The sequence below is a fragment of the Gossypium hirsutum genome, chromosome D12 (genome assembly GCF_007990345.1).
Source record: "Gossypium hirsutum isolate 1008001.06 chromosome D12, Gossypium_hirsutum_v2.1, whole genome shotgun sequence".
NCBI lineage: Eukaryota > Viridiplantae > Streptophyta > Magnoliopsida > Malvales > Malvaceae > Gossypium > Gossypium hirsutum.
In genome coordinates this window covers 55,124,387-55,143,970 of record NC_053448.1, presented here as the reverse complement: position 1 = coordinate 55,143,970, position 19,584 = coordinate 55,124,387, and the positions used below count along the sequence as shown (strand labels likewise).

At 35.6% G+C, this 19,584-nt stretch overlaps 1 pseudogene; it reads left to right on the top strand.

Moving 5' to 3' along the window:
• Nucleotides 1-429: 429 nt before the first annotated feature.
• LOC107946631 (glutamyl-tRNA(Gln) amidotransferase subunit A-like) lies at nt 430-4,991 on the top strand (annotated as a pseudogene).
• The last annotated feature ends 14,593 nt before the right edge of the window (nt 4,992-19,584 follow it).

The window sequence follows — 19,584 nt, the reverse complement described above, 5'->3', positions numbered from 1 at the left end:
AAATAAATGCTCTTCACAGACACCAAATTTTTCAATAACTTCTAATTACCATGTTCCACTTATAATTCGGGTTAGGTCGATTATTTAAATATATTTAATTATAGAATAAATATTTAGAGATTAAAATTTATTTTATATTTTATATTTTTAAAATATATTTTTTTGTTTTTATTTTTAAGAATTTTTAATTTAAAATTTTATTTTCAAATTAGATATAATTTTATAAGATTTTAATAAAAAGTTTAACAATATTAATTATCTAGATTAATTAATAATATTATAAAAATATAAAGACTAAATTATATTATAAATTAATATATAAATGTTAAATATAAAATTAGACCTAAGAGACCTAAAATGTAAAAATTAAATAAATATCTGCCACGTGTGGACAAAATGGAAGGTCCCTTTTATATGGAGTAATGTAGATTCCAATTCAGTGGCATGACGGTCAGTCGGTCATTGAAGAAGCAAAGCCCTACACCCGCCGGGAACACAGCGACTTGGTTTCTCGACAAGTGTCGGAACATGTCATCTCGGCCTTCGACACGTTTCATGGCCTCCCTCTTTTTACTACTCTTCTATTCCTTGGCCGATTCTTTTGCAGATCTGCCGTCACAGTTTCAAGCCCAACAAGAGTTGACCGACATCAACAAGTCAGCTATTTTACCAACTTGTCCTTGCCGTCGAGCTGCCACTCTCCTAGAAATGGTACAAACCCTCGCCGTCTCCTCCTATATCTGTTGTCATAAGCTAGTCAATGTCTATCTACTTGTAGAGGGGAGGCCGCTTGATGAATGCATGCTTTGAATTTGATACTTCAAATTTATTCCCATTATGAACATAAATTCTGCCTTACAATTTTAAAGCATATGATTAATATTTGAACATAATCCTTATAGTTGAAGGAGCTATAGTTACTGTCAGAATCTTCTTTTAGGCACGTCTGAATTTACTATTTTATCTGGGTTCCATGATCTATTAAGCATTTCGAGAATCAAGCCTTTTTGAATATATGTCCATCCTAGATACTTTAACCCAAAAAATGAACTAACGAAATATAGGGGAAGTCATGAAAAACTGAGCATACCAATGTTAGAAACGTATTCATGTCGAACACTTGGACCTTAGCCCGAGAAACATAGATCATGATCATATGTGCTATGCTTTTTTTCCTCTTCAGTCACATTCTTTTATAGGAGATATTTTCCCCTTTTACCTAACATCTGTAAAACAGGTGAAAAACTATAAAAAAAAATCTGGGATATGTTTTGTCAGAAAGTTATGGACCTTATGATTCATTCTCGTAGCCTTGCACCCAGGTATTGAAACATCACAAGCAAATGCAAGGCATTGTGGGTCTGCTTTATTTCCTAACCTTATTTTTATGGACATTTCACTCGTGCTTTTGTCAGGACAGTAAAAATGGCAATGAATGTCCGAAAAACATTACTGAAGCTTCACAAATTAGACATGGGTTGACTTTATTGGATGCTGATTTCTTTAACGATATAAAGGTGATGAATTTTAGCATTATGACTTCATTTCAGATAATCCTGCTTGAAGTGGGTATGCTTTATCTAATATTATCATCTTTAATTTGATCAATTCTTTCAGGTTCTTGAGATTGCAAAGGGTGCAAAAGAGTTCAATATTCCTATAATAAGAACCAACAGGAAGTTAGTTGCTTCTATTAATGGAGGGCTGCATAACCCTTCTCCTCTGGTTTTTAACCCCGAGTGGAGCAAGGAGCAATCACAAGGCAAGGCCAGCAGGTTTAATCATCCTTCAGCTTTCGGCATTCAAAGGCCAATTAATGAAGAAGATATAGCCTTTATGAGTGTGAGTCAATTGATATAGCCTTTATAAAATAAAACAAATGGCTTTGACCTGATTATTGTATGCGACTTTCCCAGTCTTTATTATCAGGTTCTCGAACTAGGAGAACTCATAAAGAAAAAGCAGATTACTTCTGAGGAGCTTACAGGAATTTTTCTTAAGAGATTGAGAAGGTAGAAATAAAAAATCCGGTTATGTTTATGCATTTATAATGTCTAATACCCTTTTTGTCCCTCAAACACATTGATTCTTTATTGCTAAAATACCAGATACAATCCTGTACTTGAATCTGTAGTTACTTATACTGAAGATTTAGCTTACCAGCAAGCGAAAGAAGCTGACAAGTTGCTCTCTCAAGGAGTGCATTTAGGTACCTTTTAAACAACTTGCTGCACTATAGATTATCACCTTCGGCCATAATGTTAAAAACTTTTTGTCAGAATAAATTTGCTGCAATTTTCTACTTCTTTCGCTCACAATTTGTTCTTGTTCAGGTTACATTATTTTATCCAACTTTTTAGAATGGTGACAAATGCTTGCCTGCTTAACGAAGTTAAAAAAAATAGCTCTTTTTGTATTAGTTTATTGTCAATTTTTTTATTGGTTTGAGAGTTATATATTACTTGGTATTTTAGGACCTCTACATGGCATCCCTTATGGATTGAAGGATATAATCTCAGTACCTCTCTACAAGACAACTTGGGGTTCAACAACTTTCAAAAATCAAGTGCTTAATATTGAAGCATGGGTGTATAAGAGGTATTATGCATCACTGAAACTGAAATCATTGTGATCTCATGGAAAGTTTTTATAGTTAGATGACATTATTCACTCTTATGAATTGTCAATGCAGGTTAAAATCTGCAGGGGCAGTTCTTGTTGCAAAGCTTGTTACTGGATCACTGACATATGATGACATCTGGTTCGGTGGTGGACTAGGAACCCTTGGAACATTGAGTAATTCTCTACGGGCTCATCAGCTGGGCCTGCTGCCTGCACCTCAGCTGGTATTTTTTATTTTAAGTTCAATTTATCATACATGTCCTCCAGTATTTATCCTAAACATGAAATAAGCCATAGTATTTTTAGGTCTAACAATCTTTTTCATGATCAAACATGTTGATCTAGTATTGAACCTAAACCAGATGCACATTACTTCGTCTAAGAAATTAAATTTTCATTACAGGTATGACTCCATTTGCAATTGGTTCAGAAACAGCCGGTTCCATTACTTATCCTGCATCTCGGTGTGGTGTGACAACATTGCGGCCAACTTTTGGTTCAGTTGGACGAACTGGTGTGATGAGCCTATCAGAAAGATTGGTAATACCATTAGGGAGAGGAATCTTCTTTGACTGAAAGTATTTAATTATCCAGCCCCCATTTTTGTTCCAGCCTCTGGGTGTGATGTTCCAATAACTTTCTATGCTCTCCTTTTAACAGGACAAGCTTGGTCCATTCTGTCGAATCTAGATGCCATCCGAGGGAAAGATCCAGATGATCTTTCTTCAAGAGACATTCCCTTTGGTGACCCATTCTCTGTTGATATCACAAAGCTTACGGTTGGTTATCTTGACGATGCTGACATGGAGGTTAGATTTCATAAACATCTGGCTAAAGCTTGAGTTTGTTATGCAACCGCAACAGATGCACAATAATAAATAAATAAAAACAACATATGTCAGAATTGGTATGAATTAATTGATTGAACTGAAATATTATATCTTTTTCTCTTAGAGATAACTTTGATATAAAGTAACTATTGAAGTAACTCTTAAGGTCTGACTTTTTTCTAAAACCAGGTTGTTCATGTGCTTGAATCAAAAGGTATTAAGGTGGTTCCTTTCAAACTGAATTACACTGTCGATTCTGTTCAAGGCATCCTAAATTTCACGATGGATGTTGACATGTTAGCACATTTTGATGAATGGCAACGATCTGGGAAGGATGATGATTATGAAGCTCAAGATCAATGGCCTGTTGAGTTACGTCGTGCACGTGTAGTTTCAGCTGTAGATTATTTGCAGGTCTGTTTTATACTATCTAATTGGTTGATATTATAGTTTGGATGAAATCATATAACTTTTGAAAACATTTTCTAATGAGCTATTAGAAGACACTTCTTTTACTTTCAATTTTTGAGTAGGAAAACCGAAAACAGTCTTCAAAGATATGGAGATTTAGGATGTGGAACATCAGCAGGAATGCATGGAAATCGGGGATTTAGGTCTAAAAGTAACCCCTCTGGTCATTTAGCACTGGAGTGGATAGCGCTTAATCCGAAATCTAGAGAGAAAAGATAGAATCATTTTTCATTTTTTCTCGTGATGTTTTTTCCCCTCTATTTTCACTATTTTTATGATGTTCCACAGGCACAAAGAGCTCGTGGAAAGTTAATCCAAGAAGTGAAAGAAAACTTCAATATTGATGCATTCATTGGAAATGCAACGGATTGGGAGCGAGTATGCATGGGAAATCTCGTAGGTTTGCCAGTAATTGTTGTTCCAACTGGGTTCAAAAACATACCTAATCCACCTCCAACTGGTACTCGGAGACGAACCACAGTCAACACGGGCATATATGCTCCTCCTAACCATGATCACATCGTAAGTTTCCGGATTCGTGATCCACGGACTTGATCCACTTTTAGTTCTAATGTGGATTGTAACATACAGTGGATATAGAAAGTAACTATAATCATCAGAAATCTCAGAATGCAGCTGTTTTGTGTCTCATTTTATTCCTCCCATTTTCTCACTGCAGGCATTAGCCTTAGCAATGGCTTACCAGTCTGCAACAAATCATCATAAGCAGCGGCCCCCCATAGATGATCTGGGACCAAACGACACAATACCCAATCCCCCTACCGTTCCCATCCCTCCTAGACGCTTGCATATGTAACAGAGTTTGTAAGAAACCTTTTAGTGCCTCACAATTGTCAAAGCCTGCTCCAGACTGTAACCTGTACCTAAGAACAATATCATCATTCAAAATGGCAAGATTTGATGGATACCCCGTTTAGGTTTTTTTTTCCTTCTTGTTTCTTTCGCCATATCACGATTCTGTTTAACATCTGATTCAGTAGGCAAGCGTAAGTTGATGTATTGAGAGTTTGAAACTTCAATTTTCAGCTGGAAGTTTTGCAGGTTTAATCCATCTTATTACTTACCCCAGAACTTCATTCCCTTCTTTAGGTCTAATAATTGGTATAATAATAACAATAGATAATTGAGTATTTTACCGTGTTTACCTTATACACATCTGATTTAACTAAAATATTGGGAATAAATACGCAGCATATTTTGTATTATGTTCAAATGTTTAGTGTGGATATAAGTGTTAAAACTTTTTAATGTTAATTTATGCTTTAGAGTTGATTTCAAAATACTTAGCTTTTGTTGGGTTATTGTAAGTAACCAATAGTTATTACTAAAAAAACTAATGAAAGAATAGGGCAAAATACAAGAAAAAGTCTTTTTTTTAATTTATCGAAATGGGCCAAGTATTTTATTATTTACCGAATGGCCCATTTTCCTCGAAAGCGAGTCCACATCAGCGCAATGTCAGGAGACGTGGTAAAAAAACGCGTCCCTAAGGGCACGCTTTGTTTACGTGGACATAAATCGTTCCTTTAAGGGCGCGTTTTGTTGCCACGTAAGCGCTCCTCTAGGGACGAGTTTTGCCCGCGCGTGAACAGTAGCAATGGCTACTTTTTTTACTGTTGGTGACCCCCAACGGTCAAAAAAAAACTATAAAAATTCCTCCAACCTTCATTTTTTTCACAACTAAATCATTTCTCTCAATTTATCTCTAATATTTTCTCAAATTCCTCTCAAATTCCTATTTAAAAGATCTTCAAATTTTTAATTATTTTTAAAATAGTTTTAAAATTTATTTTTTTGAATTCTTTTTTTAAATCGTAAAAATTTTTACCAATTTAACAATGGCCGGGGAATTGATTCGTTTTGATGACAAGCATATATCCGTGGAACAAATGAAAATGGTAAGTGTTAAATTTAATTTTTAAATATTATTTAGGATTTTTTATTTATGCAATTTTAAATAATTATTATTTTATTATTTGTTATAAATGTCTGTAGATCGGATATTGCAATGTTATATCCGCAATATGCATGGTCCTCCATCACCGTTGGTAGAGAATTGCCTGCAGGAGGTGGGTTTTTGGCACGTGGCGACGGTAGGCCGGGGATGCAAGTTGAACCCGAAACTCATCAGTGCGTTGATTGAGAGGTGGAGACCCGAGATGCACACATTCCATCTTCCATGTGGAGAGTGCACTATCACTTTGGAATATGTCAATTTGCAATTGGAGTTGCCAGTGGACGGGTACGCAGTCACCGGGTTTGTTCAATCTGGTGATTGGGGAGCGGTATGCTACGAGCTGTTGAGCGCTATTTCGGAGAATATTAATGAAAGTTGAATCAAGATGGGCTGGTTACGAGACACATTTCCGGATCCGGATGATGATTTAACTGAAATAGAAAGAATCAGATATGCTCGGGCATACATTCTTCAGATAATTGGAGGTTATCTGATGCCGGACTTGTCACAAAACCTAGTGCATCTAAGATGGTTGCTGAAACTCGTTGATTTTCGAGTAGCTGGTGAATTTAGCTGTGGGTTTGTCGTGTTGGAAACATTGTACCGGGAGATGTGCGGGGCGACGCGACCGAATAAAGCGAAAATCGGAGGTTGCTTGTCACTACTGCAGTCATGGGCACAGTTTTGCTTTCCATTTTTACGTCCTCAAGTGGACCACCTGTATACATTCCCACTTATAACGAGGTAAATTTTATATTAGAGTTTACAATTATTACGTAGATTTAAAATTTAATCGAATGCTAAAATTTTATTTAATTAGGTGGAACCATCCGACAAGTTATGCTCGATTACCTACCTCTCTTGAAGATATACAGCTTCTATTGGACCAACGGTCGGAAGCACAAGTAAGTATTAAATAAAATATATATTTTCATAATGAGATAGTCGATTGGTATTTAGTATTTATTACATAATGTCAACAATGTAAACACAAACACAATACAAATACAATTAAAATTACGGATCAAATTCGATTAAAAAATGTAAATAGGACTGTAATAGGCCAATTTTGGCCTGAGCCTAAATTACCAAAATAAAACAAAAACCCAAACCAATAAATAAACAGTCCAAAGTTACAAGTCCATTATAGTCCAAGTTTTTACCAAAACCCTAGCCTCCCTAACCCTCTTCAGCCGCCGCTCCTCCCATGCATGCCAGCCTCCTCACGCGCGCCACCACCGCCGCACGCCATCACCACGCTCGTTTGACACTTGCAAAAATTGAATGCAACAACAAAAAAGGCACGCCAACAAGCAGTAAAAACAAACGCAAAAAGACAAAAAAAAAATAGAAGCAAATAGTCTTAATATTGGCTATAAAAGCCAAGACGATTTCTTTGTATTTTCTTCTCTTTTACGAACACACAATAGAAAATAAAAAAAGAAATAGAATTGAAGTTAAAAAGGTGTTTGCTCTTTTTTCTTTTCTCGTTTTTTTTTGTTTTCTGTTTATCCTTTTTATTTTTTACGAATCTATTTTAATAAAAGAAACATAGAATAAAAAGAAAGAGCTCATTGTCGATTCATTTTTCGTCACCACCGAGGAGAGCTCCAGTAATCCTTCGTGATCTATTCTTTTTTTTTGGTGTGTGTTTTATTTTAAAACATAGATCTAGTTTTCAAAAGTTTTTAAAAAAAAAACAAAAAAAGGGAGTTTGAAAAAGGTTGAAAAACTAAACTTTTGGTAGCCTCGGCCACCGTCTATGGCGGAGACGCGTTGGAGGCGCGGTGGCCTCATGGTCGGCCTTTGGGCATGTAAAAAGGGGGTTGAGAGAAAAGAGGAACCCTTTGAATTTAAAAAAAATAGTGGCAGAAATGAGTATTTTATTTTTATTTTTATAAGGATATAAAACGGTGCCGTTTTGGGCTCAAACGACTCCATTTAGGTCCTATCCGCGTGTGACCTAACCCGCTCCAAGGGGGGATCCGCATGTTTTCGTCCAGTGGGTTATTTACACCCCTGGCCCTTCTGCATTTCTGTTCTTTTTAATTTAGTCCCTTTAGTTTTTTATTTTAATTTGACCACAAAATTTTGTTTATTTTTCAACCGGGTCCCCAACCCACTGACGCGCACACGTGTCCAGGGATTGGTTTTTTTTACCCATTTGGCCCTCTACCCTTTCGCGCCCTTTCATTTTGGTCCTTTTTTGTTTATTTTATTATAGTTTTTACCTTTAATTTCATTTTTGTCCTGATTTAGTCCCAAATCTGTTTGATTTCAATTTGTTTTCGCAAATTTGTTATTTATTTATTTTAAACCTTTTTCTCATTTATTATTTATTTTAAATTGTTTTATTATTATTTATTTTAAGTTTTCCACATATCATGTATTTTAAACTATTTCAAACTATTATCCATTTTAAATTTTTTTATATATTATTTATTTTTAAATTGTCATATATATTATTTATTTTGAATTGTTTTTTATATATATCATTTATTTTTAAACTGTTTTGTACATTATTTATTTTAAACTTCTTTTTACATATTATTTATTTTAAAATTTTTATATATTATTTTAAATTGTCTTATATGTTATTTATTTTAAATTGCTTTGTATATTATTTATTTTAATTTGTTTTACATATTATTTACTTTAAATTGTTTTATACTATTTACTCCAAATTGTTCTATATATTGTTTTGTTTTGTTTTCTTTGGTTGTTAATATTGATATTAAAGTGACATGTGTTGTCTGATTATTGTCATTATGTATATTATAATTCGTTTATTCGGATTTTCATGTTATTGTGATTCATTAGTGTAACATTTTATTCGTACATTATTACTCCATGTTGTATATTATTATTCCATCACATTTCATTAAACACTTCAAAGGTCACGTTTAATTTTTTCCTTTATCCATAATGGGCTATTTTATTATATTTCAACTAAATAGCACGCATCGTTTAGGTTTTGTAATCGCTATTATTCAAAAAAAGAAATTTTTAAAAATAAGGCAATGTTTCGTTTTTGAAAATTCGAGAAGTCGTACCCTAACTTACGAGATTTTGATTTTCTCGTTAAATCTAAACAACTGAACATCCTTCTAAATTTAAAATACCTAAGTTTTGAATAAAAATTAAAGGCAATCTTATTTTTGAGGGTTCAAGTGTCAGCATCTTAACTTACGGAATGTGGCATATTGTTATTGCGGGACGAGTGGGCCTTTGATGCTCGTTTCAATTTGATTCCAGCATTTTTTAAATTAACGTTAATAAAAGGGAGGGATCGTATTTTAAATCCTTTCGAAGTTTTCAATTTTTGACATTTAGACATTAATTAATCAATTAGGTACAAATTTTGGGCGTGACAAGGGTGCTAATCCTTCCTTGCACGTAACCGACTCTCAAACTCATTTTCTTGAATTTCGTAGACTAAAATTGTTGTTTTGATAAATCGAAATATTTTATTAAAACAACCAAATTACGATGTGACCCGATCACACCTCATAAAAAAAGATTGGTGGCGACTCCCCTTTTTATTTTCATTTTCAAAGTAAAAGTCGACGACCTTTTAAAAAAAATGGTTTCGATAATGACTATAATTATAGATTTATGAATACAATTATAAAGTTCCACTTCAGTCAACTAAAAACAATTCACATAAAAGTAAAACTAAAATTATCATTCTTCTTTTCATTGTTTTTTTACAAATACAGTTCAAATAAAAATGAAATTAAAATTAGACTCGGATTTTTTAACATCAATATTTTAAAAATATAAGAAAATGTGCATAAAACATCGTTTTTAAAAATAACATGATGTCTTAAATTAATTTAAAAAAACAAAAAGTCTAGATATATCCTCTGACCCATTTCAATTTTTGATGAGCTGGAACATTGAACAGCACAAGCATAGCTCCAACATCTTCAATTATCTCCCTTGAAGCAATCATCACTTCATCTTCAATTAGCCCTTCAATATTGGGCAAGCTTGAAATTGCTTGAGTTCCTAGATTTTTGGACATTTCGATCAATGAAGACTCCAATTTATCACCAATTATATTTGTTGACACCATTTTTTAAATAAAAACGGGTTGACTTGGGTTTGAAAATAAAAACGAAAAAACGGGAGTCGCCACCGATCTTTTTTGATGAGGTGTGATCGAATCACCATGAAAAGTGGTTGTTTTTAATAAACAATTAAAATTTATTAAAACAACGAATTTGGTCCACAAAATTCAGAAAAACGGGTTCGGGAGTCGGTTACGTACGAGGAAGGATTAGCACCCTCGTAACGCCCAAAATTGTGTACCTAGTTGATTAGTTAATTTCTTAATGTCGAAAATTGAGAACTTTGAAGAATTTTAAAAAATACGATCATTGTACTAAAACATTGAAAATTTTCAGGAAAAGAGGCATATTTCACGTTATTCGAGAAAGAGAATCATATCCAGTAAGTTAGGACACCATGTCTCGAATTCCCGATACGCGAATGAAAAATGCTTATTTAAAAGATATTTAACTGTCTTGGATTAAAAAAAGGGATCACAACCAGTAAGTTAGGACATGATCCTTTTTTAATTCCCGATATCGTTTAAAACTTGAGTTTGAAAAGATTCGTGTAATAAAGTTTAAAAGAATATTCAATTGTTTAAATCAAATGAAGAAATAGCAACTCAATACGTTGGGGCACAATTTCTCAAAATATTAAACATTGAATATTGCATTTATTGCGAAAAATCCTCGTCTCGAGAAAACAACGTGTCATATCCAGTGTGTTAGGACACAACGTATTGAATTCTCGATAACGAGCTTCTTATCATTTTTAAAAGAGTAATCTCGATTATTTAAGTTCAACGAAGAAAGTCGGAACCCAATACGTTAGGGCTCGATTCTCTCGAAGATCTAAAATACCGAATATTACTTATTTTTAAAATTTCTTTTTTGAAATCTAAATAAAAAATGGGTGTAATAGAATGATGATGATAATGTAAGTAAAATAATACAAGCACAACTAAAATGAGCAACAAATAAAATACATAATAAACAAATCAAAGATACATGAAATAATAAATGAATAAAAAATCTAAAGCATTTTATAAAAATAATGAACACTTCAATAAATAAATAAATATCAAATAAAACAACGATAACAATACGAATTATAAAATTGAAATATTTATGTATGTGCATCTATATATTTAAATTATAAATTATAAATTATATGAACGTATATACATATAAAAAACAAATATGCATATCTATGTATATATATATAAATTATAAAGCATAAAAAACATAAGTATGTATATATATAGATATAAATTGAAAAATATATGCATATGCGTACATATATATGAAGTGTAAAGTATATATATCATATAAGTATTTATATCTATATAAAATAAAAAAAAGGTTATGTACGTATATATATTATAAATATGTATGTATGCGCATATATATATAGATATAAAAATAAAGCTAAAATATATATATTACTAATTACTGTATTAAATATAATAGTAACAAATAAATAAAAGGAAAATAAAATTAATAATAATAACAACAACAATAATAATAGGTTTAAATAATAAAAATGCTAAAAAACACTGACTAAATTGAAATAAAACGAAAATACAGGGCTGATTTGAAAGTAAGAAGACAAAAAGGATCAAATTGCGACATGCACAAAAAGGGAGGGATTAAAAAGAGAAATATTCCCTCGCTAACCAAACGACGCCGTTCCAGTGAAAAGCACGTACATGCGAGGGACCAAATCGAAACATACGCGAAAATTCATGGCCAAAATTGTAAAATATGTGAAAAACTTCCTTGAAAGCGCCACAAAATCGGAAAGACCAATTGCGCAAATAACCCAAGAGCCAAAAACACGCGGATCCTCCCCCAGGGTCGGGTCACCGCGAGGGTTAGAGACCAAAACGACGCCGTTTTGGCCTCTGAACCCCAAAAATCAAAACGACGCCGTTTTATGGGGCTATTTAAACCCAAAATTTTTTAAAATCTTCATTTTTTCTTTTCCTTTGAGAAAATACTGAGAAAGCTCTCTCCCCCCTTTCTCAAATTCGGCCATGGTCCGGCCTAGATCATCGGTGTGCCTCCGCCGTAGCACCGCCGTGGGCGGCGGCCGGAGGTGCAAAACCGAACCTTTTTGGTTCCTCTTTTAGGCCGGTTGCTTCTAGGCCGTGGATCTAGGGCCAAAACTCACGAAAAATGGACCAAAGACGCAAAAATGGGGGCTAAACCACTCAGCTTCCCCCTCCTCCGGCGCGACTTTTGTAAGAAAGGTACCCTCTTTTTCTTTTATTTACTGCCTTTATTTATATATATGTGTATGCATGAATGAAAATAAAATAGAATAGAAGAAACAAATTTACAAAATCGAAAGGAAGAGCAAACAAATCACCTCGAATCTATTTTTGTTATTTTTCTTTCTGCTAATATCTATTTTTGTTACAAGAATCGAAAAAAAAAGAGAAAAAAAAGAGAGAGAGCCCCCGTTACAGTTCATATTCGGCTTATATAGTCAAACTCCCCCTTGTTCCTATTTTCCTATTTTTTTTTCTTTTTATTCTGCTACTGCGTGTTTGCAGGTGACTGGCGGCGCAAGTGGATGGGCAGTAATGGACGCGGATGGGACGTTCGGTAGCGAACGAGCAGCGATGGCGGCTGGCAGAGGGCAAGTGGGCGACCCTAGGTGTGGCGCACCTAGGGTTAAGGGGATTAGGGTTTTCTGATAGTTTTAGGTTTTTTCGGCCATTGGGCTTTGGCATGTAATTGGGGTTTGGGTTGTATTTGGGTTTGTTTAATTTTGGGTCTGCTGGTATGGGCCGGGTAAATTTGGGCTGTACAGCTGCCCCTATTTGCTTCATTGTCGTGTAACGGGAATGAAGCAAAGACTAAGAAAGACCAAATTTGCCCGGTCTCGCCAAGCCTTGACTTATTTTGGACCTTCTCTTCTTCAAGTAGCATTATTCTAGTCCACTGTGTCTTGTTGCTTCGATCCACTCTACTGTACTTCAGAGAGTTCTGACTTGTAGCATTAATCTTTTTAATTGTAATGTCAGGGAAGCAAGATTCACCGTTGTAGCTTCAATCTGTTCTGCTGCACTGCCTGGGAAGTAAGATTCGCCGTTGTGGCTTCAATCTTTTAAATTGCAATGTCGAGGAAGTGAGATTCGCCGTCGTAGCTTCAATCTATTTCGCTGCATCGCCTGGGAAGTAAGATTCGCCGTTGTAGCTTCAATCTTTTTAATTGCAATGTCGGGGAAGCAAGATTCGCCGTTGTAGTTTTAATCTGTTTTGCTGCACCGCCTGGAATGTAAGATTCGCCATTGTAACTTCAATCTTTTTAATTGCAATGTCGGGGAAGCAAGATTCGCCGTTGTAGCTTCAATCTGTTCCGCTGCACCGCCTAGAAAGTAAGATTCGCCATTGTAGCTTCAATCTTTTTAATTGCAATGTCAGTGAAACAAGATTCGCCGTTGTAGCTTCAATTTGTTCCGCTGCACCGCCTGGAAAGTAAGATTAGCCATTGTAGCTTCAATCTTTTTAATTGCAATGTCGGGGAAACAAAATTCGCCGTTGTAACTTTAATCTGTTCCACTACACCGCCTGAAAAGTAAGATTCGCCGTTGTAGCTTCAATCTTTTTAATTGCAATGTCGGGGAAGCAAGATTCGCCGTTGTAGCTTCAATCTGTTTCACTGCACCGCTTGAAAAGTAAGATTCGTCATTGTAGCTTTAATCTTTTTAATTGCAATATCGGGGAAGTAAGATACGCCGTCGTAGCTTCAATCTATTTCGCTGCATCGCCTGGGAAGTAAGATTCGCCGTTGTAGCTTCAATCTTTTTAATTGCAATGTCGGGGAAGCAAGATTCACCGTTGTAGTTTTAATCTGTTTTGCTGCACCGCCTGGAATGTAAGATTCGCCATTGTAACTTCAATCTTTTTAATTGCAATGTCGGGGAAGCAAGATTCGCTGTTGTAGCTTCAATCTGTTCCGCTGGACCACCTGGAAAGTAAGATTCGCCATTGTAGCTTCAATCTTTTTAATTGCAATGTTGGGGAAGCAAGATTCACCGTTGTAGCTTCAATCTATTTCGCTGCACCGCCTGGGAAGTAAGATTCACTGTTGTGGCTTCAATCTTTTAAATTGCATTGTTGAGGAAGTGAGATTCACCGTCGTAGTTTCAATCTGTTCCGCTGCATCGCCTGGGAAGTATGATTCACCGTTGTAGCTTCAATATTTTTAATTGTAATGTCGGGGAAGCAAGATTCACCGTTGTAGCTTCAATTTGTTCCGCTGCACCGCCTGGAATGTAAGATTTGCCGCTGTGGCTTCAATCTTTTAAATTGCAATGTCGGGGAAGTGAGGTTCACCGTCGTAGCTTCAATCTGTTCCGCTGCATTGCCTGAAAAGTAAGATTCGCCGTTGTAGCTTCAATCTTTTTAATTGCAAACTATGGTTTCTTCAATCTACTTCGCTGTCAGTTCAAAAAAACAAGATCTGCCATTTTTATTGATCTGTTCTTTGGGGAACATGACCTGTATAATCTATTTTATAACCCTATTTATGCCTAGAGATTATGATCAAAATAAATCAAAATATCATGGCTAAATGTGCATGCATGAATGCAAAATGTCATGAAAAATAATCCCTTAATGCTTGAGTTGTTATTGCCTATTGTTCAATAAAGCTTTATTGCCATCACGTCAGAATGCTATCTTGTCCAGTTGGTAATGCTCATCTCTTACTTGGTCGGATTGCCCCCACTGTAATCTTCAAAGTTCAATCCACTGGATGCAAAATTTGAATCATCTTTCTCCCTCTGTAACCCAATGATAGAAAGATCTGGCCTTTTCTCGATCCTCTGTTATTATCATTCAATGATACAGAATGTGAAACTCTTTGGTCTCCTACACCATTCCCAAGGTGTCATACCAAATGTTTATGCACCATTGCAAATTTTTTTCTCCAAGAAAACCTCTTCTCATTACTCGGTGATTATTGCTTGTTTGTTCATTGAAGCCTTGGCATCTTGTGATTTTGTTCAATTAATATTTGGGCAACAAAATCTGAAAGGATAGTCTTTATTTAGACTCTTCCTTCTTAGATATTTCACCATTTAAACTTGGTGTGTTCTAAACAATAACCCTGCTTCAGGTTCTTATATTATTTAGAAACTTCTAGAGTAATATGTAAAACTTCTATTGTGAAAGTAACATTTGTCCATTGATCATTATTCCAATGCAACATGCTTGTAAAAGGGGTTATAACAATGGATAAGAATAAAGATGGTTCTGAGCATAGCTCAAAATGAATAAATTATCAAAAATAGTAAAAAAGGATAATAAAGAAATTGATTGGGAATGTATATCTTGGAAAAGAAAAAGTATTCTAAGAACAACAAATTCAATATAAATAATATGAGAATTGGGTGCCTCAAATATCGCAGCTTGAACTTCTCTGTACAAACTTTCTGAAGACCAATTTTGAGTATGACATGTGTTTAGGAGATCTACAGTGCTTTGTCGATGCCTCAAGATGTCGCCTGCCTTTTCCTGTTGATTCAGGTATAACAAGACTACCACATGCCCCAATCTGATCACTTTATGCCCCATTCTGATCAATATTTGAGCCGCCCTTTTTGGGTTTTCAACTCAAATCCCCTTTGGCCTAATGTGCCATTTGCGGGTTTTCCCTTAGCCTCTCCATTTTTACTTTTTCATTTTTTTTCATTTTTTGTTTGACTCAAAGTGCCCTTTGTAGGTTTTCACCTTGGTCCTTCCTTCTTCTTTAAACGAAGTGTTTCTTAACTGGATCCGAGTTTATAGGATTAGCAATCTCACTCAGGATTAGTGCTCCTCTGAAAATGGTCTTCTTTACAACATAGGGACATTCCCGGTTTGGCATTCATTTCCCTTTAGAATCCTTTCATTAAGGAAGAATATTTTTCAACATCCAGCCCTCTCGTGGAATTCTCTGAGACGAGCCTGTTTATTATGGGCTCATATCATTTATTTATGGTACATCTAACCCTGATGAATAGCTTTTAACCCTTTTCTTAAGGCCAACTGATCACATCGCGATTGGATCCCTCCAACAAGCAATGAGGGGACTTTAATAGGTAAAACTACCTCAATCCTGTAAACCAAAAAGAGAAGTGTTGCCCCAATACAGATGTTCGACAAACAATGAGGGCAAATGGTAATTTTTCATGCCAATCCTTGTTCACCTCTAGGTAATTCGGTGACAAAACGTGGTGTCTACTTCTGAATTGATTTCAGACCTCAGTTATCGTGCTATTATTTAAGTTTAATGCATTTTCCAATACAATCCTCTCTGAAATTCTGTATCGATAGGATGACCTTGATCCATGAAGTAGCCTATCAAAAAATGAAGCAATGCCCATTAGAAGTCTTCGATAATGGTGATGATCATGCCCCATTTTGCTCAAAATTTGAGTCGCCCTTTTTCAAGTTTTCAACTGAGATCCACCTTTGGTCAAAGCGCCCTTTGCGGGTTTTCGCCTTAACCTCTCCTTTTTCTTTTTTCTTCTTTCTTTTTCTCCTTTTTTGACTTTGATTTTTTTTAGTATGAACTCATGGGATTAGGCAAGTCCTGGTCATACTTTTCAATTAGAATCAATGTTATTCTAAAGTCTTCCACATAAGATCTTCCACTTTCATCTTGTATGTGAAAAAACCTTCTTTGGTACCAGATTTCTTTCATAGGGCCCTTTTGGAATGCAACTACGACAGAAAACTTTGGATCTTCCTCTTTAATCAGGATAAAATCCTACAACATCTTGAAAGGATGAAAATTCGACTTCAAATTGGCAAAGCTATGCTAACTTAACAAGAGAGGCATTGCCCCGGCAAAGAATTGCATCGTTCGCACTGCAAATTTCTGACATCGTGCTGTTGTGCAGGTTTCATTATAAGAATCGAGGCACACCCTGGTATGATCATACAAAGAAATCTTTGAACTCTAGAGGTAACTCAACAAGGTCTTGCTTCGTCTCTGTGGTCAGGTCAATTCTAGTATTCACTAAGCTCACAATTTCTAATGATTCCTTGAGAGGTAGGATCTGTTTATCCTCTTGTTCTACCATCTTCAACAAGTTTGGAGATAAGATATGATCTATGTCATTTCCAAAGTCATAAGATTCGTCTAAACACATGCCTCGCTCAAGTGGAAAATCTGAGTTTGTAGCAGTTTTATTCATGTCATTGATATTTGAGATAATAAGTACCAAAGAATATACAAAAGAATGTATAAATTTATGAATAATTATTTATACAATATGATTATGAATGAATGAATGATGTGGAAGAAAATCTAAAAGAATGAAATAATCAGAAATAATTATTCAAAAAGAATTAAAGAATATTGGCTTAAAAAGGAATGCGAAGATGTATTTTATTAGAATAATGACGTTCAGACATTAGCCTATTTCACAAAGGAATTTCTATCACTTTTAGGCTAAAAACAACAAAAATGTTCTGAACATTACTCTAAATGAGAGCTAAAAACTATAAGGATTTCTTCTGCAGTTCAATTGCTTAGAACGCTCCCAAATTTATAAGGGCGGACGTCTAACAAGGTCCTTTTTCATTTGTGTCTTCATGTATGGCCTTGGTGTGAACGTTTTCTAACACTTCTTCGTATATCACACTCGCCTCGTCATCAATATGATTGGGTAGCGAATTTTCTGCACTGGAGGCCTCATCAAATTTGACAATGCCTATTTTAATGAATCTTTCAACTAGTTTCTTGAAGGCAATGCAATTCTCTATTGAATGCCCTGTAATTCCCGCATGGTAGTCGCATTGTGTGTTCGTGTCATACCATTTGGGATACGGAGGTTGTATGGGTTTTAAGTAATGAGGAGCAACAACATGCGCATCGAACAAGCTTTGATACAGCTCCTTATATAACGTCGGAATTGGTGTGAACTGGAGCTTCTTGGTACCTAGTTTCACTCCAGATTCTTACTTTAAAGGACTCCGATGTCTGGTGGTTTCTGTCTTTGGCCGACCCACAGTGATTGGTTTTAAGTGGCCCTTGTTATATCTGTTTGCATTATCCCCCCTATTCCCTTTCTTCCTTGGGGCCTCTATAGTATCTGGGTACTCTGCCCTCACCTGCTTCATTTCTACTGGATCATCACGAGCAACAAGAAAATTGTTCCTCAAATTGGATCTTGGGCCCGTCAAGCCACTCACTGGTGCTATTGTACCAGTCTGATATTGTTGAGATCTTATGGTAAAGAGTGCCCCTTGTGGGTGCCCATCTGGCTGGACCTGGACACTTGCCGGAGTCAATCTAGGATATAAGCAAAATCCTCATTATCAACCCCAGAGTGGTCTATCAGGTTCTTCTTTTTTTTTCTAACTCTCCAGCTAGTAATCGGTTGAACTGGCTCATCATAGTTCTCTGTAATTCTAGCATCTAATCTCTCATCTCCTGTTAAAATTCGGTCAATTGCTCCTACATCTGTATCTGCATTCGCTCTAATCTCTCCAACCTTTGGTCCATTCCTTTAGTTTCTATTCGGGTACCGCAAGAATGTTGGTTTTCCAGATTAGCTGAAATAATTTTACTCAATTAAGGTCTTTTAATGGTCGTTAATGCATATGATGTCATGTAATGCAAATTTATGAAATGAATGCAAAAAAGAGACGTTGATTTTTGGTTCAATTCTATTAGAAGAACTTTACTAGAAAACAAATCTCTTTACATAAAGCGAATATATATACGGCTTTGCCCTTATATTCCAAGACAACGATTCTTTTCTTCATTCGCGCGTTAAGATAAATTTCACGAACTCTTCAAAAGGACGTCTCTTCTATCTCCCTTTTGCTTGATCCGGGTCGCGACTCGTTAATCATTCATCCTCGTGACGCTCATTGGCTTCTCTTTAAGAAAGTTCAGCGGCTCTCGAATAATCTTTGTCATCTTGAATTCTCGGGCAACGGAGCAATGGTCGTGTAGTCCTCTATTAAACTATCATCTTTTTCTTATCACGTTTTCTTGGACCATATTCGGACAACCATATTATTATCCACTTTATCAAGAAACCCATTTCCTTATGACAACCTCTCTATTTAACAACCGAACGTGAATCAACATCTCTTTTTATATTCCAATGCAATCATAACAAAAAAGAAAACAGGTTAGTACAAAGCAAAAGCAAGCAAGAATAAATAGAACACCTATTCGGGTGAATACTAGGGGTTCGAAGTGGTTCTACCTAGGGTGGGCTCCTAAGGTTCATTACATGAGGTTTGGCTCTAAAGTAATGGTACCCGAACTAGCAGATTCCTCGATCTTCACCCATTATAGGCTCATATAGACCGAGTTGGGTTCAGGGGAATACATTTCCCTATGGCTGCACGGAGAAGAAAATCTCACGAAGACATAGGTACGGATGTATCCCGAAAGCGATCCACTATCCTGCACGGAGGTGAAAACCTTACGAAGGAGTAGCTTCTCACTCCTACTTAAAAGGGTGTGACCAAAGGTCATGCAATGCAATGTGCAGAAAGATGCCAAAATGAAATGCATAAAAACGGGGTCGACTTGGGTTTGAAAATAAAAACGAAAAAACGGGAGTCGCCACCGATCTTTTTTGATGAGGTGTGATCAGATCACCTT